The sequence below is a fragment of the Bubalus bubalis genome, chromosome 22 (genome assembly GCF_019923935.1).
Source record: "Bubalus bubalis isolate 160015118507 breed Murrah chromosome 22, NDDB_SH_1, whole genome shotgun sequence".
In the NCBI taxonomy this organism is placed as follows: domain Eukaryota; kingdom Metazoa; phylum Chordata; class Mammalia; order Artiodactyla; family Bovidae; genus Bubalus; species Bubalus bubalis.
Window position 1 is genome coordinate 57,890,042 of NC_059178.1, and position 18,537 is coordinate 57,908,578.

General features: G+C 45.6%; 1 long non-coding RNA gene across 1 annotated transcript; it reads left to right on the forward strand.

The window, feature by feature from the left end:
- Nucleotides 1-16,194: 16,194 nt before the first annotated feature.
- Nucleotides 16,195-17,153, forward strand: LOC123331169. Its single transcript, XR_006547679.2, has 2 exons — nt 16,195-16,254; nt 16,904-17,153. It is a non-coding gene; the product is annotated as an uncharacterized LOC123331169 (long non-coding RNA).
- Nucleotides 17,154-18,537: the final 1,384 nt, after the last annotated feature.

Sequence of the window (18,537 nt, forward strand, 5' to 3'; positions counted from 1 at the left end):
TTCTTTCAAAACAGTCATGGAGCAAAGGAGGCATCCTTTAAAATCTCTTTGATGATGTAAACCTGATTCTCTTTCCCAGGAATTTTATGGGATGCGGCAAGGATAGGAAGAAGATTCAGATAAAGAAATGTTAACACTTATCCTTTAAAATCTGGGAATGAAAACCACGGGGAAAAGCAAAACATGAAATCAAAACTAACATTAGGATTTTCAAGGTAAGTTCTACTTTGGTAAGTTTTTAAGATACATTTTTAATAATACGTCTTTGGGAATTTTATAAAGAAAAGTATACCGAAAAAAGAAAAAGATAATCCCACAGTAAAGAGAGCATTTAAACATTCAGCATTCTTTAAATTGAAATATAGTTGATGTACATGAGTGTTGTTTTAATACAGAAGTGATGGTTCTCTCTAGAGCCTACAATACAGAACCCAAGCTGGCTGCCTCTCTGTTGTTCAGTCTGCACACTGCACAAAGCCAAGGAGGGCTGGATGGGGCCGGGGTCACCAGAGCTCAGGCCACCGGGCCTGGGGGCTCCATCCGCCCACAGGGGGTGCCTTTTTAAATGACCTGTGCAAAGAGGACTTTTCTGGGGATTCACATGACGGTGCCTTATAGGCCAGCTGTACCCTTGGTACTAGATATTCCGCTAGAGCAGCAGACAACTAAAATAATTACACTAACAATAAAACATGAAGCTTTGGCTTAACCAACAAGAAAAAACGAGTCTGGTCTCCTCTCCCCTGAGTCCTGCGTGCCGGGCGCACCAGCAGGAATTCCCAGCACCCGGCAGCCTGGGGGGGCCTGACGGGGGTGGACTGCAGGTCAGGATTAGGTTCAGGCAGAGCCATGCTGGGAGTGGCTTGGCCCAGTGCAGGCTTCACTTCCAGTTGATCTGAATAGTGTTTGACTCCTTAAAAAAAAAAACAAAAAACAATGAAATCCAAGAGCCGCTTTCCCCCACTCCCTTACCCAAACTATGAAAAGTGAAGTCATAACTTTAGAACAGGCTTGAGGGCAATGATCCCGCCAGTCACGCTCTGCTCACAGAGAAATGCACAAGGTGGTTTTCCTTTGTCTTGAAGGAGATGGAAGCATGGCTCTTTATAACCAGACGAGGCAAGGAGTCCTTTGAGCCGAAGAAAGGGACCCGGGTCGCAGGGCCCTGTGCCCGCACTCAGGCAGCACTAAAGCAAGCCCGTGTAACCAGGGTGTGTCTGTTCTACCTCTGCAGTTAGACGGTACTGTATGTATTCATTTATTTTCATTACACCAGAGGCTACTTGAGGGTAAGGACTGTGTCTCCCAGCATCTAATCGGGTACCTTAGTCACAGGAGGTGCTTAAAGAACTGCTAAAAAGTGAGTGGAATATGCATCCAAGCTTTTCCTCTGAAATATCAGAAAACTTTGAGCTCCCCGTGGAATTTGTCTTGAGAAAGCGCTTTTAACACAGAAGTATATCTTTCTGATTTCCCTAGGCTAAATGGAGAGATCCAGACACGTCATGGGGTTAGGAATATGTTTGAACATATCCTCTGGGTTCTGAACTCATCTACTGACGGTTGAACTTGTCACTGAGAACAGAGTATGAATATTTTGCTTACAGGCCTTTCCTGGAAGAAAGAGTAAAATTCTATAGTTTTGGCTATAATTGTACTAGATATGTAGGTTTATTAACCCACTCCAGTACTCTTGCCTGGAAAATCCCATGGACAGAGGAGCCTGGTGGGCTGCAGTCCATGGGGTCGCTGAGGGTCGGACATGACTGAGTGACTTCCCTTTCACTTTTCACTTTCATGCATTGGAGAAAGAAATGGCAACCCACTCCAGTGTTCTTGCCTGGATAATCCCAGGGACTGGGGAGCCTGGTGGGCTGCCATCTATGGGGTCGCACAGAGTCGGTCACAACTGAAGTGACTTAGCAGCAGTGCTCAATTCTGGAAGTTGGTGATGGACAGGGAAACCTGGCGTCCATGGGGTCGCAGAATTGGACACGACTGAGCAACTGAACTGAGCTGAGTGCTCAATTCTACTACATCTTGGGAGCTTCTCTTGTGGCTCAGCTGGTAAAGAATCCTCCTGCAATACAGGAGACCTGGGTTTGATCCCTGAGTTGGGAAGATCCACTGGAGAAGGGAAAGGCTACCCACTCCAGTATTCTGGCCTGGAGAATTCCATGGACTGTATAGTCCTTGGGGTCGCAAAGAGTCAGACACGACTGAGCAACTTTCACTTTTCATAAATGACTCAACTGAGCGGCTTTCCCTACTACCTTTTTATGATTATTAAAGTATTTTTTTTCCTAAGAGGACTTTGACAACAACAAATAGACCTCAGTGTGTACAATACTTGATATGTTCCCACACATTAACTCATACAATTCTCCCAGCAACCTGGCAGCGTGTGAATGTTGTTATCTAATAGTTTACAGAAGAGAGTAATACACTTAAAAACAAACAAAGAAAAAAGTATGATCTGTTAGTGGGAGTACCAGGGTGGGAGGCCAACTTACCTGCTTCTAGGTGTGATATTCTTTTTTTTAAACAACATTTATGGATTCATATTTGGCTCTTCGCTGCTGCACGAGGCTTTCTCTAGTTGCGGCGAGCAGGGCCGCCCTGCCTTGCATCGCACGGGCTTCTCGTGGGGGTGGCTTCTCTTATCGTGACCACGGGCTCTAGACGCCTGGGCTTCGGGGGTGGCAGCATGCAGGCTCAGTATTTGTGGCGCATGGGCTTAGGTGCCCCGTGGCATGTGGAAGCTGCCCAGACCAGGGACTGAACTCTGTTCCCTGCATTCGCAGGTAGATTCTTATCCGCTATACCACCAGGGAAGTCCCTAGGCGTGATTTTGTAATTCCTGTTTCCATGTTGGAATTGCCCACTTCGGGAGTAAGCAGGTGGAGTGTTCAAACATCTCACAATCATTTATTGTCGTATCCTGCCTCAGGCCAAGAACATTTCAGATATTTATCTGCTTTACCAGCCCTTTGCAAAACTATAGGTTTTAGCTCATGCCTAGCTTGGCCTGAAATGCAGTTCTATCATTAAAAAGACCAAACTGCAGGACAGCAAAGAATTACCACAGAACCTGCGGGGCCACTTCTGGCCTTTGGAAGTGAAATGACAGCTCTTCATGAGGAAAATGCACTCTCGGGGCCCTGAGTGCGGCTCCTCGCCCTGTGGTCTGGGGCACCAGAGACGCTGGTTAGGGTCTGTGAGCTGGAGACCTGCACGCTTGCGGCTCGATTTCCTGTACGGTATTGAGCAGGAGACTCTACAACCACTCTCTGCAGCCTTCGCTGTGCTGTTCTCCCCATGCCTTTGCTGTGTGTTGAGTTTGGCCTGAAATCTTCGCACAGAACACATCACCATGTTCCTTGCAGGGTTCGCCTTGGTGTATAAAGCCCCTGGGGTCTCCTGACCACCCACACACTTGCACTGCATTGTTTGAGACAAGCTTGAGGAGCTCTCCAACCATTTTTGGCCTCCTTTCTTGCATTTTCATTTTGGTTGAGACACAGCTGCTGGTGGGGATTTCCCGCCAGTACGAGAGGAGAGATGGGGGTGATCACAGCTCCTCCCCGTCTGGGGGTGCCCCTGCTCCAGCCTGCGCCCCGGGTGTGGGGCAGTCATCACGGAGCTCACAGGAAAGAGGGGATCCAGCCCATTCCGTTCCTATGAGAGCTCCTCTCGGGGAAAGGATGCATCCTGTGACTTGGCCTTGGACTCCCACCCCAGGGCTCTTAGGAAAGGGTGGTGTGCCAGAATACTTTCCTTTTGGCACATGACAAGCTGCTGTGCGTGGAGCGCGCTGAGAGAGTAAACCGTGCCTGGCGTCGTCTGCAGCTCCAGCTGCTCAGCGAGCGTGGAGCTGTGTCCTGCTGGTGGGTCTCCATCACCAGCAGGTGAAAGGAGAAGGCCGTTGGCTCTGGGGAACCTGGGTCCCTGAAGTCAGGACAGCCTGAAACCTCAGCAGCTGCTGCTTTGCGAAATACATGTCCTGAAAATACCGATGGGTCTGGAATCAGGGTCTTCTCAGCAGGTTATTGGGTGTCAGCCTATGAGAAACCGTAGTGTCGTTCATCACCCCGTTCCCCTCCCGCGCTGTGAACCTTGGCTCTCCAAGAGCTGATGACAGACAGGGGTGGCCTCGTGAGAGAGAAGACCGCGCAATTGCATCCAGGCGGATGTATGCCCCGAGCCCGCGGCCCAGACAGCATCTCCCAGCCTTAACCCCCTCAGACAGCTTTCAGCTCCTTGGGCCAGCGGGCTGGACGCTGAGAAATTCAAGAGGAGGAGACAATGCTCTTTCCAGTGAGAAAGAAGCAGGTCTGTGAGACGCGCGTGTACTCGGGCGCTCAGACACTGGCAGGTGGAGCCCGGGGAGGGGCATCGGGTGAGACCCCGAGGGGGCCATCCTGGAGGGGCATCTAGATGGCTGGGCAGGCACCACCAGCAGTGAGGGGGTTGCGGGGCTCCAGGGGGAGGACTCAGAGGTGCAGACTCGGGGAGCGGGGCCCTGTGTCAGAGGGCACAAGGCGGCCCAGCACGGAGCCGTCCAGAGGCCCAGACCCAGAGTGCGGCAGTTGGCTTCCTTGCCCAAAGAGACAGCTCTCAGCTCCGTGCGGTGGGGCTGGCTGCAGCTGTGGGGCGAGGATGGGCTGTCGTCCTGGAAGCCTGGCTGAGAGGCCTGAAGGGCCCGCTGAGGCCTGTAGTGACCCGAGACAGGAAGCAAGGTGCCCTCCCCCAGCTAAGGGATTGTAAAGATCACCCTCGGCCCTAAGTTAACTGCATGGAAGCCTAAGAGATTTAGCTTTCCCATTGATGAGTATTCCCCTGCTTCTCACGAACTAGCCAAAAGAAAATTAAATCACATTCGACAAATATCTTGAGTTTTCGTGCCATTCAAGTATGTGCTCACAAACCTCACTAAAAAAAAAATTCACTCAGCATCACATGTCCTCAGGGGACTGCAAGCTAAAACAGAGGTGAGATATCAGTGCACACCTATGAGAATGGTCAAAATCTGAAACACTGAAAAAGCCCAGTGCTGGTGAGATGCTGGGCAATAGGAGCGCTCATGCCTTGCTGGCGGGGATGCAAAGCGACTCCTTCCACTCGCATGACAGTTTGGCTGTTTCTTACAAGAGTAAACATATTCTGACCATATGATCCAGCAGTTGCACTTCTTGGTATCTACCCAAAGGATTTGTTTCCACACAGAAATCTGCACGTGGATGTTTACGGCTGCTTTATTCTTGGTGGCCAACACTTAGAAGCAACCAGTAGGTAAAAGGATAAATAAACTGAAACGTATATAATTCCCAACTGGAAACAAAATTTTGTGTGGTAAAATATACATAACATTAAAATTTACTATTTTAATGGTTTAAAGGTTTTTGAGTGTTTAGTTCAGTGGCATTAACGACATTCATTTTGTTGCACAAATAATACCACTATCCATCTCCAGAACTTTTTATTTTCCTAAACTGAAACTCTGTCCCCAATAAACAATAAAATCCCATCCCTCCCTGTCCCCAGCCCCTGGCAACCACTGTTCTACATTCTGTCTCTAAGAGTTTGACTACTCCAGGTACCCTATAGATGGAATGCTGCAGCGTCTTTCCTTTGGTGCTGGCGGATTTCGCTGAGTGTAATGTCTTCAAGGATCATCCCTGTTGCAGCAGGTGGCACAACTGAGTCATGTTCTATTGGATGGCTAGACCACATTTTGCTTGTCCATTCATCTCTCCACAGACACCTGGACTGATTCCACGAATCAGTGGCTGTCGCGAATAATCCTGCTGTGAACACGGGTGGACTAGCGTCTGTGTGAGTCCCTGCTAAAATGCATGATTGTTAATAATGGAAAACATCAAGTGACAATGAAAGTGAGTCTGCTGATAAACCATGGTGGCTTCTGTGAAATCAGAAAACGGATTCTCTCCAAAGCACAGTTTAGGGCTGTTCTGATTGCAGCTAACAGATACCAGCAATGTTTTTTCTTAAGTTACAAAAACTATGTTTCACATGCTTGCCAAGGTACAGGATTACTCAGAAAAAAAATCTCATACAACAAATGCCGGTTGATGCAAATACTCGAGTGACTCTAGCCAGAGAGGGAGGAAAGTTGTCTTTCATCGCGCAGACCAGTTAACTCACCTCGTTCCCTCACCAGCAGCTTCCGCGGCATCCTGGCTCCCTGTTCAGTCTCATGTCAAGGTCCTCTCGTTCTCTCACGTCATTTTCTTCCCTTATTCGCTCGCTCTTTTCTGCCAAGGGCACTTACCCTTTTGCTTTTACAGGTCTCGGTTTTAATGGGGAAGATCTAGGCTCTGAGACTCGCCCGCCCCTCACATCACAGTGGTCTCAGATTGTAAATTCCAAGGAGGAAGGGGAGGCACTGGTCTTATTTACCGTGAGCTGGGAAGTTGTGGCGTTTCCTGTCTCTCCCTCGGCTGGTGGACTGTGGATGTAGAGAAGGCGTCCAGGGTGGGACAGTCTCAAGTCCTGGCCCCAAGCTTTTGTTGCTTCACATCTCCTCACCATCTCCTCACCGTAATGAATGGGCTTGTCCCCGTTCAGAGCAACCAGCAAGCTGATTTCCTGGTCTTTTTTTTCCCATAACGTGGTGTTTTCAATGCTTCTGGCTCCTGACGGTTGTCTGGCAGTTCTCACAGCTTAGTCAGTTTCGGTGCTAAAACAATAACCTGTTTTCTAAGTAGTAAAGAGTCTTTCATCCTGTTCAACATGACAGTCCAGAGGTCATCCACAGATGCCCTCCTTTCTTGGCTCAGGTCAGCCTTGGTCCAGAACATCTGCACTGAGGAGGGGGTGCAATCCCTTTACTGTGTGTTTCTTAGCCTCCGTCCCCCCGACTTACAAATACGATGATTTGCTTTCTTCCCTTCCAGGAATCCTTCTGTCTTCTATTTTTTTATCTTCCTGTCAATGTTGTTTAGAAGTAATAGTAATAAGCATCCATGTCTTGGGTTCACTCTGTCGTGTCCGATTCTTTGTGACCCACGGACTGTAGACCTCCAGGCTCCTCTGTCCACGGGATTCTCCAGGCAACAATTGTGGGGTGTGTTGCCATTTCCTATTCCAATCCATGTCTGACTCCTACATTATTTTTTTTCCCTGTGAATAAATCAAATTTGTATAAATGAAGAAAATGGATAACTGGTATCGGGCACTTTAAGGAATTCTGCTATAATGAGGACTTTGAAAATACTTATCATTGAAAGTACATGGGAATAATCATCCGTGCATGTTCCAACTGATCTTAGCTTCTAGTGTTTGATTTTTAAGCCAACATACAGTGGAACTGACTTTTGCGTGGGCGTGTGTACCAGTCTGGGAATTTTCACATGTGTGTGGAGTCATGTAACTGTGTACGTGGAATAGTTCCACCACCCAACAACCAGCTCATGCTGCGCTTCCCCTCCCACCTCCCCTGGGAATTACTGAACTTTATCCTTTTGCTCCAAAATCACTGCAGATGGTGACTGCAGCCGTGAAATTAAAAGACCCTTACTCCTTGGAAGGAAAGTTATGACCAACCTAGACAGCATATTAAAAAACAGAGACATTACTTTGCCAACAAAGGTCCATCTAGTCAAGGCTATGGTTTTTCCAGTGGTCATGTATGGATGTGAGAGTTGGACTATAAAGAAAGTTGAGCACCAAAGAATTGATGCTTTTGAACTGTGGTGTTGGAGAAGACTCTTGAGAGTCCCTTGGACTGCAAGGCGATCCAACCAATCCATCCTAAAGGAGATCAGTCCTGGGTGTTCATTGGAGGGACTGATGTTGAAGCTGAACTCCAGTACTTTGGCCACCTGGTGCAAAGAGCTGACTCATTTGAAAAGACCCTGATGCTGGGAAAGATTGAGGACAGGAGGAGAAGGGGACGACAGAGGATGACATGGTTGGATGGCATCACAGACTTGATGGACATGGGTTTAGGTGGACTCTGGGAGCTGGTGATGGACAGGGAGGCCTGGCATGCTGCGGTTCATGGGGTTGCAAAGAGTCAGACACAACTGAGCGACTGAACTGAGCTGATCCTTTTGAGACAGTCATGGAAGTGGAACCATGGATTTTTGAGACTAGCTTCTCCCATGCAACATAATGCTTTTGAGGTTCATACAAGTAGTTGCTTGTATCAATAATTTATTCTTTTTTTTGTTGTTGTTCAACCTCATGGGGACTGAATGGATGAGCCATCTTGGCTCATATTTCAGGCTGGCGTTTATTTTATTTTACATTTTTTAATTACTTATTTTTGGCTGTGCTGGGTCTTCATTGCTGCGTGGGCTCTTCTCTCGTTTCAGGGATCAGGCGCTGTGTCTAGTGGCTGTGTACAGACTTAGTGGCTGTGAAAAGCAATAGCATCTCTTGCTGTAGAGCACAGGCTCCAGCGCCCTCAGACTTGGGCTCAGCAGTTGCCGTTCCTGGGAATCCCAGGCGGATTCCTCACCACTGAGGCACCAGGAAGCCCAGTAACTTATACCTGTATATTATTGAGTCATATTCCACTGTGTGGATATATCGATGCTTATCTGTCCACCTGTGGAAGAACATCTGAGTTGTTTCCCAGTTTGGGGTGAATATGAACAGACCTGTTATGAATGGTCATGTCCAGGATTTTGTGTGAACGTGCATTTCTCTAGGAAAGTCATACCTAGGATCGGAATTGCTTAACTTTATAAAGTGAAGTGAAAGTCACTCAGTCATGTCCGACTCTTTGCGACTCCATGGACTATATGGTCCATGGAATTCTCCAAGCCAGAGTACTGGAGTGGGTAGCCTTTTTCTTCTCCAGTAACTTTATAAGAAACTGTCTGAATCCTCTCCCGAGGTGGCTGCACCATTTCCCATCTCCGCCAGCAGTGCCGAGAGTTCTGGGGGCTCTGCATCCCCGCTCAGGCCTGCTGTGGTAAGAATTCCTGTATTCCAGCCGTTGTAGAGGGAACAAGTCCCCTGCCCTCTGGGAGTTTACAGTCTGAGATGACCTTGCCGTGAAGAGGCCTGCAAGGCTTGTAGACAATGCACAAGGCCTCAGTTTGCATGTCCCTAAAATCTCGCGATGTCAAGCATGTTTTTATGTGCTTATTTGCTGTCTGTGGATCCTCTTTAGGGACGTGTCTGCTCAGAGTCTTTTCCTAATTTTTAGAGTTTTCTGACTATTGAAGTTGAGGGTTCCTTATGTATTCTGGATAAAAGTTCTTTAACAGATATGTGGCAGGTATTTTCCCGCAGTGAGGAGCTAGTCTCTCATTCTCCTAACAGCCGATTTCAGTCTTGCAGTTAATTTTTTAATAAAGCCTTGGGATAAGGTCCCTTTTCTGCATGTGGACGTCCGATTGTTCTAACACTGGTTTTTGGAAAAGACTATCTTTGTTCCATTGAACTGCAGTTTTGCCATTGTCAGAAATCAACGTGGCTGTATTTATGTGGGTCTAATTCTAGACTCTGTTCTCTTCCATTGATTTATGTGCTTATCCCTTTGCTGATATACACTGATGTGATTTACTACTGTTGTCTTTACAACAAGTCATAATGTTGAGAAATGTGATTCCTCCAATTTTCTTCTTTTTCAAAACTGACTTTTCTTTCTTTTTTTTTTAATTTAATTTTATTTTTAAACTTTACAGTATTGTATTAGTTTTGCCAAACATCGAAATGAATCTGCCACAGGTATAAACTGACTTTTCTAATTCTTTTGCCTGTCTATATATATTTTAAAATTAGATTGTCTATATCCACAAAATAATCCTTCTGGGGTCTTGCTTGGAATTGCATTAAATCTGAAGACTGTTTTGGGAAGATTTGACACCTATACTATTTTCAGTCTTCCAATCCATGTACATAATACATTTCATCATTTATTTGGTATTCTATGATTTCTTTCATCACATTTTTAGTTTGCAGCCTAAGATTCTGTATTTTCAGCACACACATCCTGTTGTTTCCGACTTTGTTGTTTCTGCCTTTAAAAGGAATAATTCCATTAGTTTCCCATTTATAATGACTTATGTTGTAAGGGGTTTTTTTTAAGATTATTTTTTGTCTCTGGTGGGTGTTCGTTGCTGCATGGGGCGGCTTCTCCAGTCGTGGCGAGCATGGGCTTCTCACTGCAACAGCTCCTCTTGCTGCGGAGCACAGGCTCTAGGCTCACGGGCTCAGGGGTTGTGAGGCACCGGTTTAGTTGCTCCACAGCACGTGAGATCTTCCTGGACCATGGATCGAACTGGTGTCCCTTGCGTTGCAAGACAGATTCTTAACCACTGGACCACCAGGGAAGCCCCTGTTGTATGTTTTTATACATATTCTTTATCAAGTTAAGGCGCCTTTTTATCATGAATGGATGTTGAATTTTATCATGTTCTTTTTCTGCTCCTGTTGATATGATCATACATGGTTTTATATATATGTATGTATAGCTATATATTGGAGAAGGCGATGGCACCCCACTCCAGTACTCTTGCCTGGAAAATCCCACAGATGGAGGAGCCTGGTGGGCTGCAGTCCATGGGGTCACGAAGAGTCGGACATGACTGAGCGACTTCCCTTTCACTTATCACTTTCATGCATTGGAGAAGGAAATGGCAACCCACTCCAGTGTTCTTGCCTGGAGAATCCCAGGGACGGGGGAACCTAGTGGGCTGCTGTCTAGGGGGTCGCACAGAGTCGGACATGACTGAAGTGACTTAGCAAGCAACAATAGCTATATATATATATATATATATATCTACTTACGATCATTTGATCTCTTAATGTAATAGATCAAATGTATAGATATGAAAATATTAAAGAGCCTTTGAATTCATTTGACTCCAACTTGATCGTAGCGTGTTATCTTTTTACATGTGCAGTTAGATTCAGTTAATATTTTATTAGAACTCATCCATATTAATGAGTAAAATAAGGCTCTAATTTCTCTTTTGCATGCTGTTTTTATCTGGTGTTGGTATCAAAATTTTACTGGCCTCCTAGAATGATTTGGAGAGCATTTCTTCTGGGAGAGCTTCTATAAGATTGGAATGATCTGTTTCTTGAAAATTTGGCAGAATTTTTTGGATGTGCCAAAAAATTTTTTGTATTCTCTTAGGGAAATTTTTAAATTACTCCTACTTTTCTATAACGGCTTTAGGATTATTTGAGCTTTCTATTTTTCTTGCCACATGTAGTAAATTTTTATAGTTTCTAATAGCTCCCCTGTTCAGTCTTGTCTTCTTCTTCATTTATAATATATTTATTCACTATTACTCTTCTTTTTCTTTAAGGAATCTACCAGAAGTTTTAAATGACCAATATTTGGCTTCATCAGCCTTCTTATAGCTAATGGTGATATACGGTTTTTCTTTTTTTTCTCTTCCTTTTTAGATTTTTTGGAGTTCTCTTGTTCTTTTCCTGACATCTATTTTTTTTTAATTGATCTATAGATAATTTTTCCTAATGTCTTAAGTCTGAAACTTAGTTCACTGATTTTCTACTTTCTTCTTTTAAAAGATGCAAGTATTTCAGGCAATAAATATTTGTATAAATGCATATTATAGTATACATATAAAGGTTCTGAAGCATCTTCTTCATTCTACCCACAACCTTGCTTGGATAAATGCCACTCAGTCATGTTATGTAATTCTTTTTATGTATTGCTAGATTTAGCTGCTAGCATTTCAAGGGTTCTTGTGTTAATATGCCTTATTGTATCATAAGGTATATTGGTCAGTAGTTTCCTTTTCTTGTGATCTTTGGTTTTGGTGTCAAGGTAATACTGGCTTATGATACTGGAAGTACTTCCTCCTCTTCTGTTTTTTTTGCAAGAGCTATGAAGTGTTGGTATTTGTCTTCTAATACATGGTTGAAATCACCAGTGCAACCAACTTGGGCTTGTCTTTGTGGGAAGTTTTAAAATCACTAATTCAATCTCTTTACTTTGTATCAGCATATTCAGATCTTCTATTTCTTCTGGGGTCATTTTCAGCGGCTTCTGCCTACCTAGGAGTTTACCCATTTAATTTAGGTTGTCTGATCTGTTTGCGTACGGTGGCTCATAGCATCCCCTGTGGTCCTTTTTATTTCTGCAGAGTTGGCAGTGGTGTCCCCTCTTTTATTCCCAACGTTAATAGTTTACATCATCTCTTTTTATCTTGGTCAGTCTAACCAAAGGTTGTTGATTATCCTGGTCTTTCCAAAGAACCAGCTTTTGGTTTTGTTGATGTTCTCTGTTGTTATTCTATTCTTTATTTCATTTATTATACTCTAACCTCTAATTGCTTTCTTTCTTCTGCTTGATTTGGATTTTGTTTGCTTTTCTTATTCTTATTTCTTAATGCAGAAGATTAGGTTATTCATTAGAGATCTTTTTTATTTTTTAATATAGACATATGCATCTATACATTTCACTCCTTCCATTGCTTTATTTCAGTGCTTAAGTTGCAGCCTGTAAGTTTTGGCATGTTGTGGTTTTGTTCTAATTCATCTCAGAGTGTTTTTTAACTCTCTCTGACTCCTTCTTTGATTAAGAAGAAGTGTGTTGTTTAATTTCTACATATTTGTGACTTCCCCAAATTGTCTTCTCGTATTCATTTCACCCCATTGTGGAAGAAAGGTGAGAGCCGTGGCTGAGGTTGTGCACTGCGTGACTCCTTGGGGTGGGTTTCACACATACATGGCAGCCATGGGAGGAAGAGGGCTCCCTGGATGAGGACGGCTGTCATCTGACATTGGGGCCATCTCCCGGGGCTGGTCTCTGACCCACGATTTCCTCCATCGTCTGAGACTCCATCTGGCACTCACACTCCATCCTCTGCCCTCACCTTCAAGCTCTTCCTTCTCTCCTTTCCGTGGAGAAGCAAGTCCACCTGGCCTGGCCCTTGGCCTGCTCCCCGCCGGTGCTCAGAGCACATCCACACTCAGCACCCTCCGTACCCTGCCCTGTGCCCCCACCTGCTCCAAATCCTCGCTGGATCCACAGCTCCCAAGGAAGAAGAGCCTTCCCTAGGGATCTCAGCAAGGAGGAGGAGGATGAGACCATCCCCGTTACCTCCCCGCCATCACCCTCCCCAAGAAGACAGAACCCCACTCCCTCCCAACTGCCTCTCCTGAGGACACAGCCGCACCAGATAAACTAGCCTGGATCCTGTCAGTGGTCCTCAAGCTGGGAGCCTGGGGCCTTTGGGAGTCTTGGGGCTCCCATCCCAGCCCCCACCTGCTGTGTGAGGACCGCCCCCCCCCCGCCCCGGGAGCCCCTAGGGAGACAGCTGTGTTTTCTAAGGTTTCCCAGGGGATGTTCCATAGGCTGAGATGGTTCTCAAGGATAATCGAGAAGCCAAGCTAAATGCAATAGTGGAACTATGGGTACATGTGGTTTCTTCCTTTCTATTTTCTGTAAAATTAGGTAGAGTGAAAAGATAAATGAGTTTTTTTATTTTTTTTTTATTTTTACTTGGAGGATAATTGCTTTACAATGTTGTATTGATTTCCACCATACATCAACATGAATCAGCCATAGGTATCCACACGTGACCTCCCTCTTGAACCTGAGAAAGTCTTTATCAATTTAAAATTATACTTCAAGGTTACCGTTTTGTTTAGGCGTTCTTTTTTTTTTTTTTTAATTTTATTTTAAAACAGACAGGACAACTTGAGTCAGGAGGAGTCGGTAGATGCCTCCGGAATGAAGCCCACGTGTCGTCTGAGTGGGGATTCGAGGCAGCAGCTGGGATCCAGGCTGGGGGCCCGAGCATGTTGGCTGGTGGGTTTGGGCAGCTCTGTTGTCAGTCCTTCGCCCAGCCTGGACCCAGGTTTGTATGCCCTGAGGTCTTAGAATTTAGGGGATCTCTTTAGGGAAAGGAACACAAAACTGTGAATAAAAACTCAGCACACAGTGGATACTTATTTATTTAGCAGGGGCTTCTGGGAGAGGAGCCCTGGGCTTTGCATGTCATTAACTCCAAGGGGATTATCTTCTCCAGTTTGGCCTGGACGTCCCATCACGGCTCTGCTGGTGGCAGCCAGCCAGGCGCGGGCACGGGGTCCAGACCTGGCTGCCTCCTCGCCGTGATGCCCTGCGGGGTGGCCTTAGCCCTCTGGGGAGGGACTGACGTGTTCCGTGTTCACTGGGTTCTAGAAAGCGGGCGGCGAGAGGCTTATCTTCTAGGAGCTCCTGGGGCTGCTCCCAGCACATGTAGGGGGATGTGAGGAGGAGCCGAGGGCCCTGCTGGACAGATGCCCCCATCTGACTCAAAGCTCCACCCATCATTCGTCCTGCACATCTGGGCTCCAGCAGTGCATGCAGGCCCAGGGGTTGACCAGGCCTCCCGCCCAGACACCGCGGCCACTGCACGCCCTGCTCTACATTCTCCTGCATCCATGCCTCCTCTCCACTAGACGGTCCCTTTTCCCCTGCTTTTCTTCCTCTTTCTATTTCTCTTCTTCCTTCTGGACGTGTCAGTGGGGGTCAGAGACTGCTTGAGACCCGGACTGTCAGGGTGTCTGTGGGATGACTCAGTGCATGGAGGCCTGGCAGAATGCAGGGGGGCCATGGGCCATGGTGGCTTCCTGAAGAAGGGGACTTGCCAGTGGGGGTGTCCAGCCTGCACGCAGCCCGTGATGACGAAACGCACGCTCACTGGCTGGAGTCATGTCCCCCCAAACTCATGTCCGCCTGGACCCTCTGAGCGGGGCCTTCCTTGGGAACATGGCTTTTGCAGGTGTAATTAATGAAGATGAGGTCTTAACTGAACTGGCGATGGTGGCGGGGGGGTGCCTAAATCGGTGACTGGGGTCCAGATGAGGAAAGGAGAGGCCGTGGGGGGGCGGGGCACGGCAGAGGCAGACCCTGGAGGCTGTGGCTCCAAGCCTGGGCCCCCAGGGGCCACCATAGCGGGAGGGGCAGGAGGGGTCCTCCCCACGGCCTTCAAAGAGATCATGTCCCTGCCGAGGCCTTGATGCCTTGATCCCTGACTTCTCACCTCCAGAACTGGGAGATGACCCATTTCTGCTATTTGTTAAGCACCCCATTTGCTGCAGCAGCCCCAGAACCTAACAGGCACATGTGTATAAGTCACTTTGAGAAAGTCTCGGGGCGGCCGAGTACTCATGCAGCAGTGCAAGAGGAAAAGCCCCGCCTGTGTCGGTGCCTGAAGCTCAGTGACACAGCGTGCGTCACTATCAGAGGTGACACCCGAGAGCCCGTGAGCCCAGGAGAGGTGCGTACGACTCACTCCGGCTAAAACCCTGTTCTGCCCAAGCAGCCATCTGACATCTGCATGCTGGCACCGGAGGAGGCAAATGTCTGAACGTGAGCAGAAATGTCTGTCACGTATCTGGACGTTTCTCTGTACATTTGGTTATTTTGCTTTTCCCAAGGAAGAAACAGAATTTCAGTCGTGTTTGCAGAGTTTGTGCATTAGATACAGAACTATTTAGTGGGCTTCACCTCTCCCGCATCATCTATTCTTCCAGCTTTGGACAAATTGCAATTGTCCAAAACACGCAGAATTCTTGGTATTTGCTAGAATATTAGATCAGAGTTCTTGATATTTGCTGGAACGTTCAATTTCCCTTTGCTTGTCTAGGGGCTTTAAAACTGCTTATATTGTGAAATAGAACAGGTTTTGTTGCTTTGTTTCCCCTCTCACTTAAAAAATAAGCTGGGAAAATAGCCTCAAACTGCCAATGAAGTGTAAACAAATCATGAATTTTTACAAATCCCCAAGTACATGTTTTGCTTCTCAAATAAGAAACTGAAAGGTAAATGGAGAATCAGTCTAACAAAACAAACAAAAAAAAAATGGAAAATGGAAACCCTTATCACCTAACTGCACTTACTTAGAAACAGGTGAAAATGTAACAGATCACGGACCACAAGATAGAACATGTATTTAGAGAACTGTTTCGGCAGAAATCTACTGTGAATTATTAATAAATGGGTATACTTTCTGGTGAGCAAACATGTTTCTATCATGCTTAATACTCTTTATTTTAAATCTGAAGTTACAACAAGTGTTGTATGCTTTTATTTAGACTCAGCATCTGGGTCCTTTCTAGGTAATCAGTGCAAGATGGGGAGTGCTGGAGCAGGCTTAAACATTAAACAAAAAAAAGCTTTTCCTTGATTAATTAGTAAATGTAACCCTTAAATATTTGGGTACTTTAAAACTATGATTCAGAAGTTCACACTAGTCTTTCAGCCTAGAGAGATGATATAAACCCAGAAGACGCATCACCAGTTCACAGGTGAGTCCTGACAATTTGGCATCATATCAATGATGAGAAATCTCAGTTAGCATTATCAGTGGCAAATCTCTGAAGTCAGTTTGAAATTGCCACAGTGGTGTGGAAATTGACACACCTGGAGTGGGATAGATGCAAAAGACTAAAATGAAAAATAGATCGTTTTTATTGCGGTTAGTGTCATAATAAAGGTAGAGGTGTAAATAGAGCCCAGGCAGGTAAACTTGATGAGCAGTCCTCCCGATTCCTTTTCCAGACCTTTACACCCTGACCTGCTGTGGCCCAGACACCCTGAGTCTCTAAGCTCATCCCTGTGCTGGAGTGTGGGGCTGGTGGGTGCTGCTTACGTGTACGTGTCAGTCGCTCAGTCGTGTCCGACTCTTTGCAACCACGGGCTATATCCCGCCAGGCACCTTTGTCCAAGGAATTCTTAAGGCAAGAATACTGGAGTGGGTTACCATTCCCTTTTCCAGGGGGTCTTCCTGACCCAGGGATCGAACCCAGGTCTCTTGCAGGCAGATTGTTTACCAGTTGAGCCACCCCAGAGGCCTGGTGCTGCTTAGCGTTCCCCTTTCAGACCTCCAAGTGTTTTCAAAAATTTCCCTCCATGTGATGGACCACAATGACTTCAATTTTCTTTTTTCTTCTCCAGATATCTACTTATAAATTCTGGGCCATTGTTTCTCTCTACTGGATAAGAAGTTAATGTTTTTCTCTGAAGTATAAAAAAGCAAACGACTTTGTGAAGTTTATTTTTAAAAAGTGCCAAATGGAAATTGAAATGCTTTTTGAATTGTTTCCATGTCTTGGCTGTTGGGATTAATGCCACAGCGAACATGTGAGTACAAATATCTTTCCAAGATCCTGATTTCAGCTCTTTTGAATAAAATACCCAGAAGTGAGCTTGCTGGATCATATGGTAACTCTACTTTTAATTTTTTGAAACAAGCTAAATGACAGATGAACAGATAAAGAAAATGTGGTGTATATATATATATATGGGAATATTATTTAGTCACTAAGTCATGTCCGACTCTTTGCGACCGCATGGACTGTAGCCCACCAGGCTCCTCTGTCCATGGGATTCTCCAGTCAAGAATACTGAAGTGGGTTGCCATGCCCTCTTCCAGATCTTCCCAACCGAGGGATCGGACCCCCGTCTCCTGCATTACCAGGCAAGTTCTTTACCACTGAGCCACCAGGGAAACGCATAAGGGAATATTATTCAGCCATTAAAAAGGAAGGAATCTTTTTTATGTATGAAACAAAGGATGACCCTTGAGGACATTATGCTAAGTGAAAGAAGCCAGACGCAGGACAAATGCTATGTGATTCCACTTACCTGCGGCACCTGAAATAGTCAGACCCATAGAGAGCAGATGGGTGTCGGGCAGGGGCTGGGGAGGGGGAAGAATGGAGCTATAATTCAGGGGGTGTGAGATTTCAGTTGTGCAAGATTAATCAGCCCTAGACATCAACGTGGTACCTATTTGTGTTCTTACAAATCTGTCCAGAGATTAGACTTCATGTTAAATGTTCTTACAAGTGAAAAAGGAACTTTTTGGAAATTCTGGCAGTTAACTTTTTTGTATATTAAGAGTCATACTTAAAAAAAAAAAAAGGTGAATCCTGGATTCCCTTGTCTTTCGGGGTTTCGATAAGAATCAAGGTGATGCTATCATTACTGTAGACAGAGAAATCCCTTCCCCCCGCCCCCACCAGCGTAGTCATTACAAAGGCTGAATGAAAGAAAATAAGCAGAAAGGTAGCAGGACATAGAGGGAAACAAAAACGACCTCCATGTCTGCTCTGAGGAGCAGACATCCAATCAAGAATGGAACTGTGCTTTGTGAGCGTGTAAGTATTACATGCTTTAGAAATAGCGCTTCTACATGAATGTTTATGTACTTTTCCTAGATTTAATTAATGCAAGACCTGAAGGGATATTACTACCCTTGAGGTTTAGACTAAACCTGGAGATTTCATTCAAGGATTCCTGATAATGTAAAACCATATGGAGACTCTTTAAATAGATGTCACATACCAAGCTGGTAACAATTCATAGCATCTGAAAATCTGTAAAAGAATTGAGGAGGAGGCTTTTTTCCCCTTCTGTCCAAGGACCATGTGTATGGCAGAAATTTTGGTTTGTGTTGAAATATTGTTGGAGGGTGAAGCGGGGGTGGAGGGAGTCATACTTTTTAATTTTTTTTTTACTTTGGATGGAGTTTCCAAGGCATTCGATTGCCTGTGGACATTTGTAACTTTTAAAAATAGGATTTTATA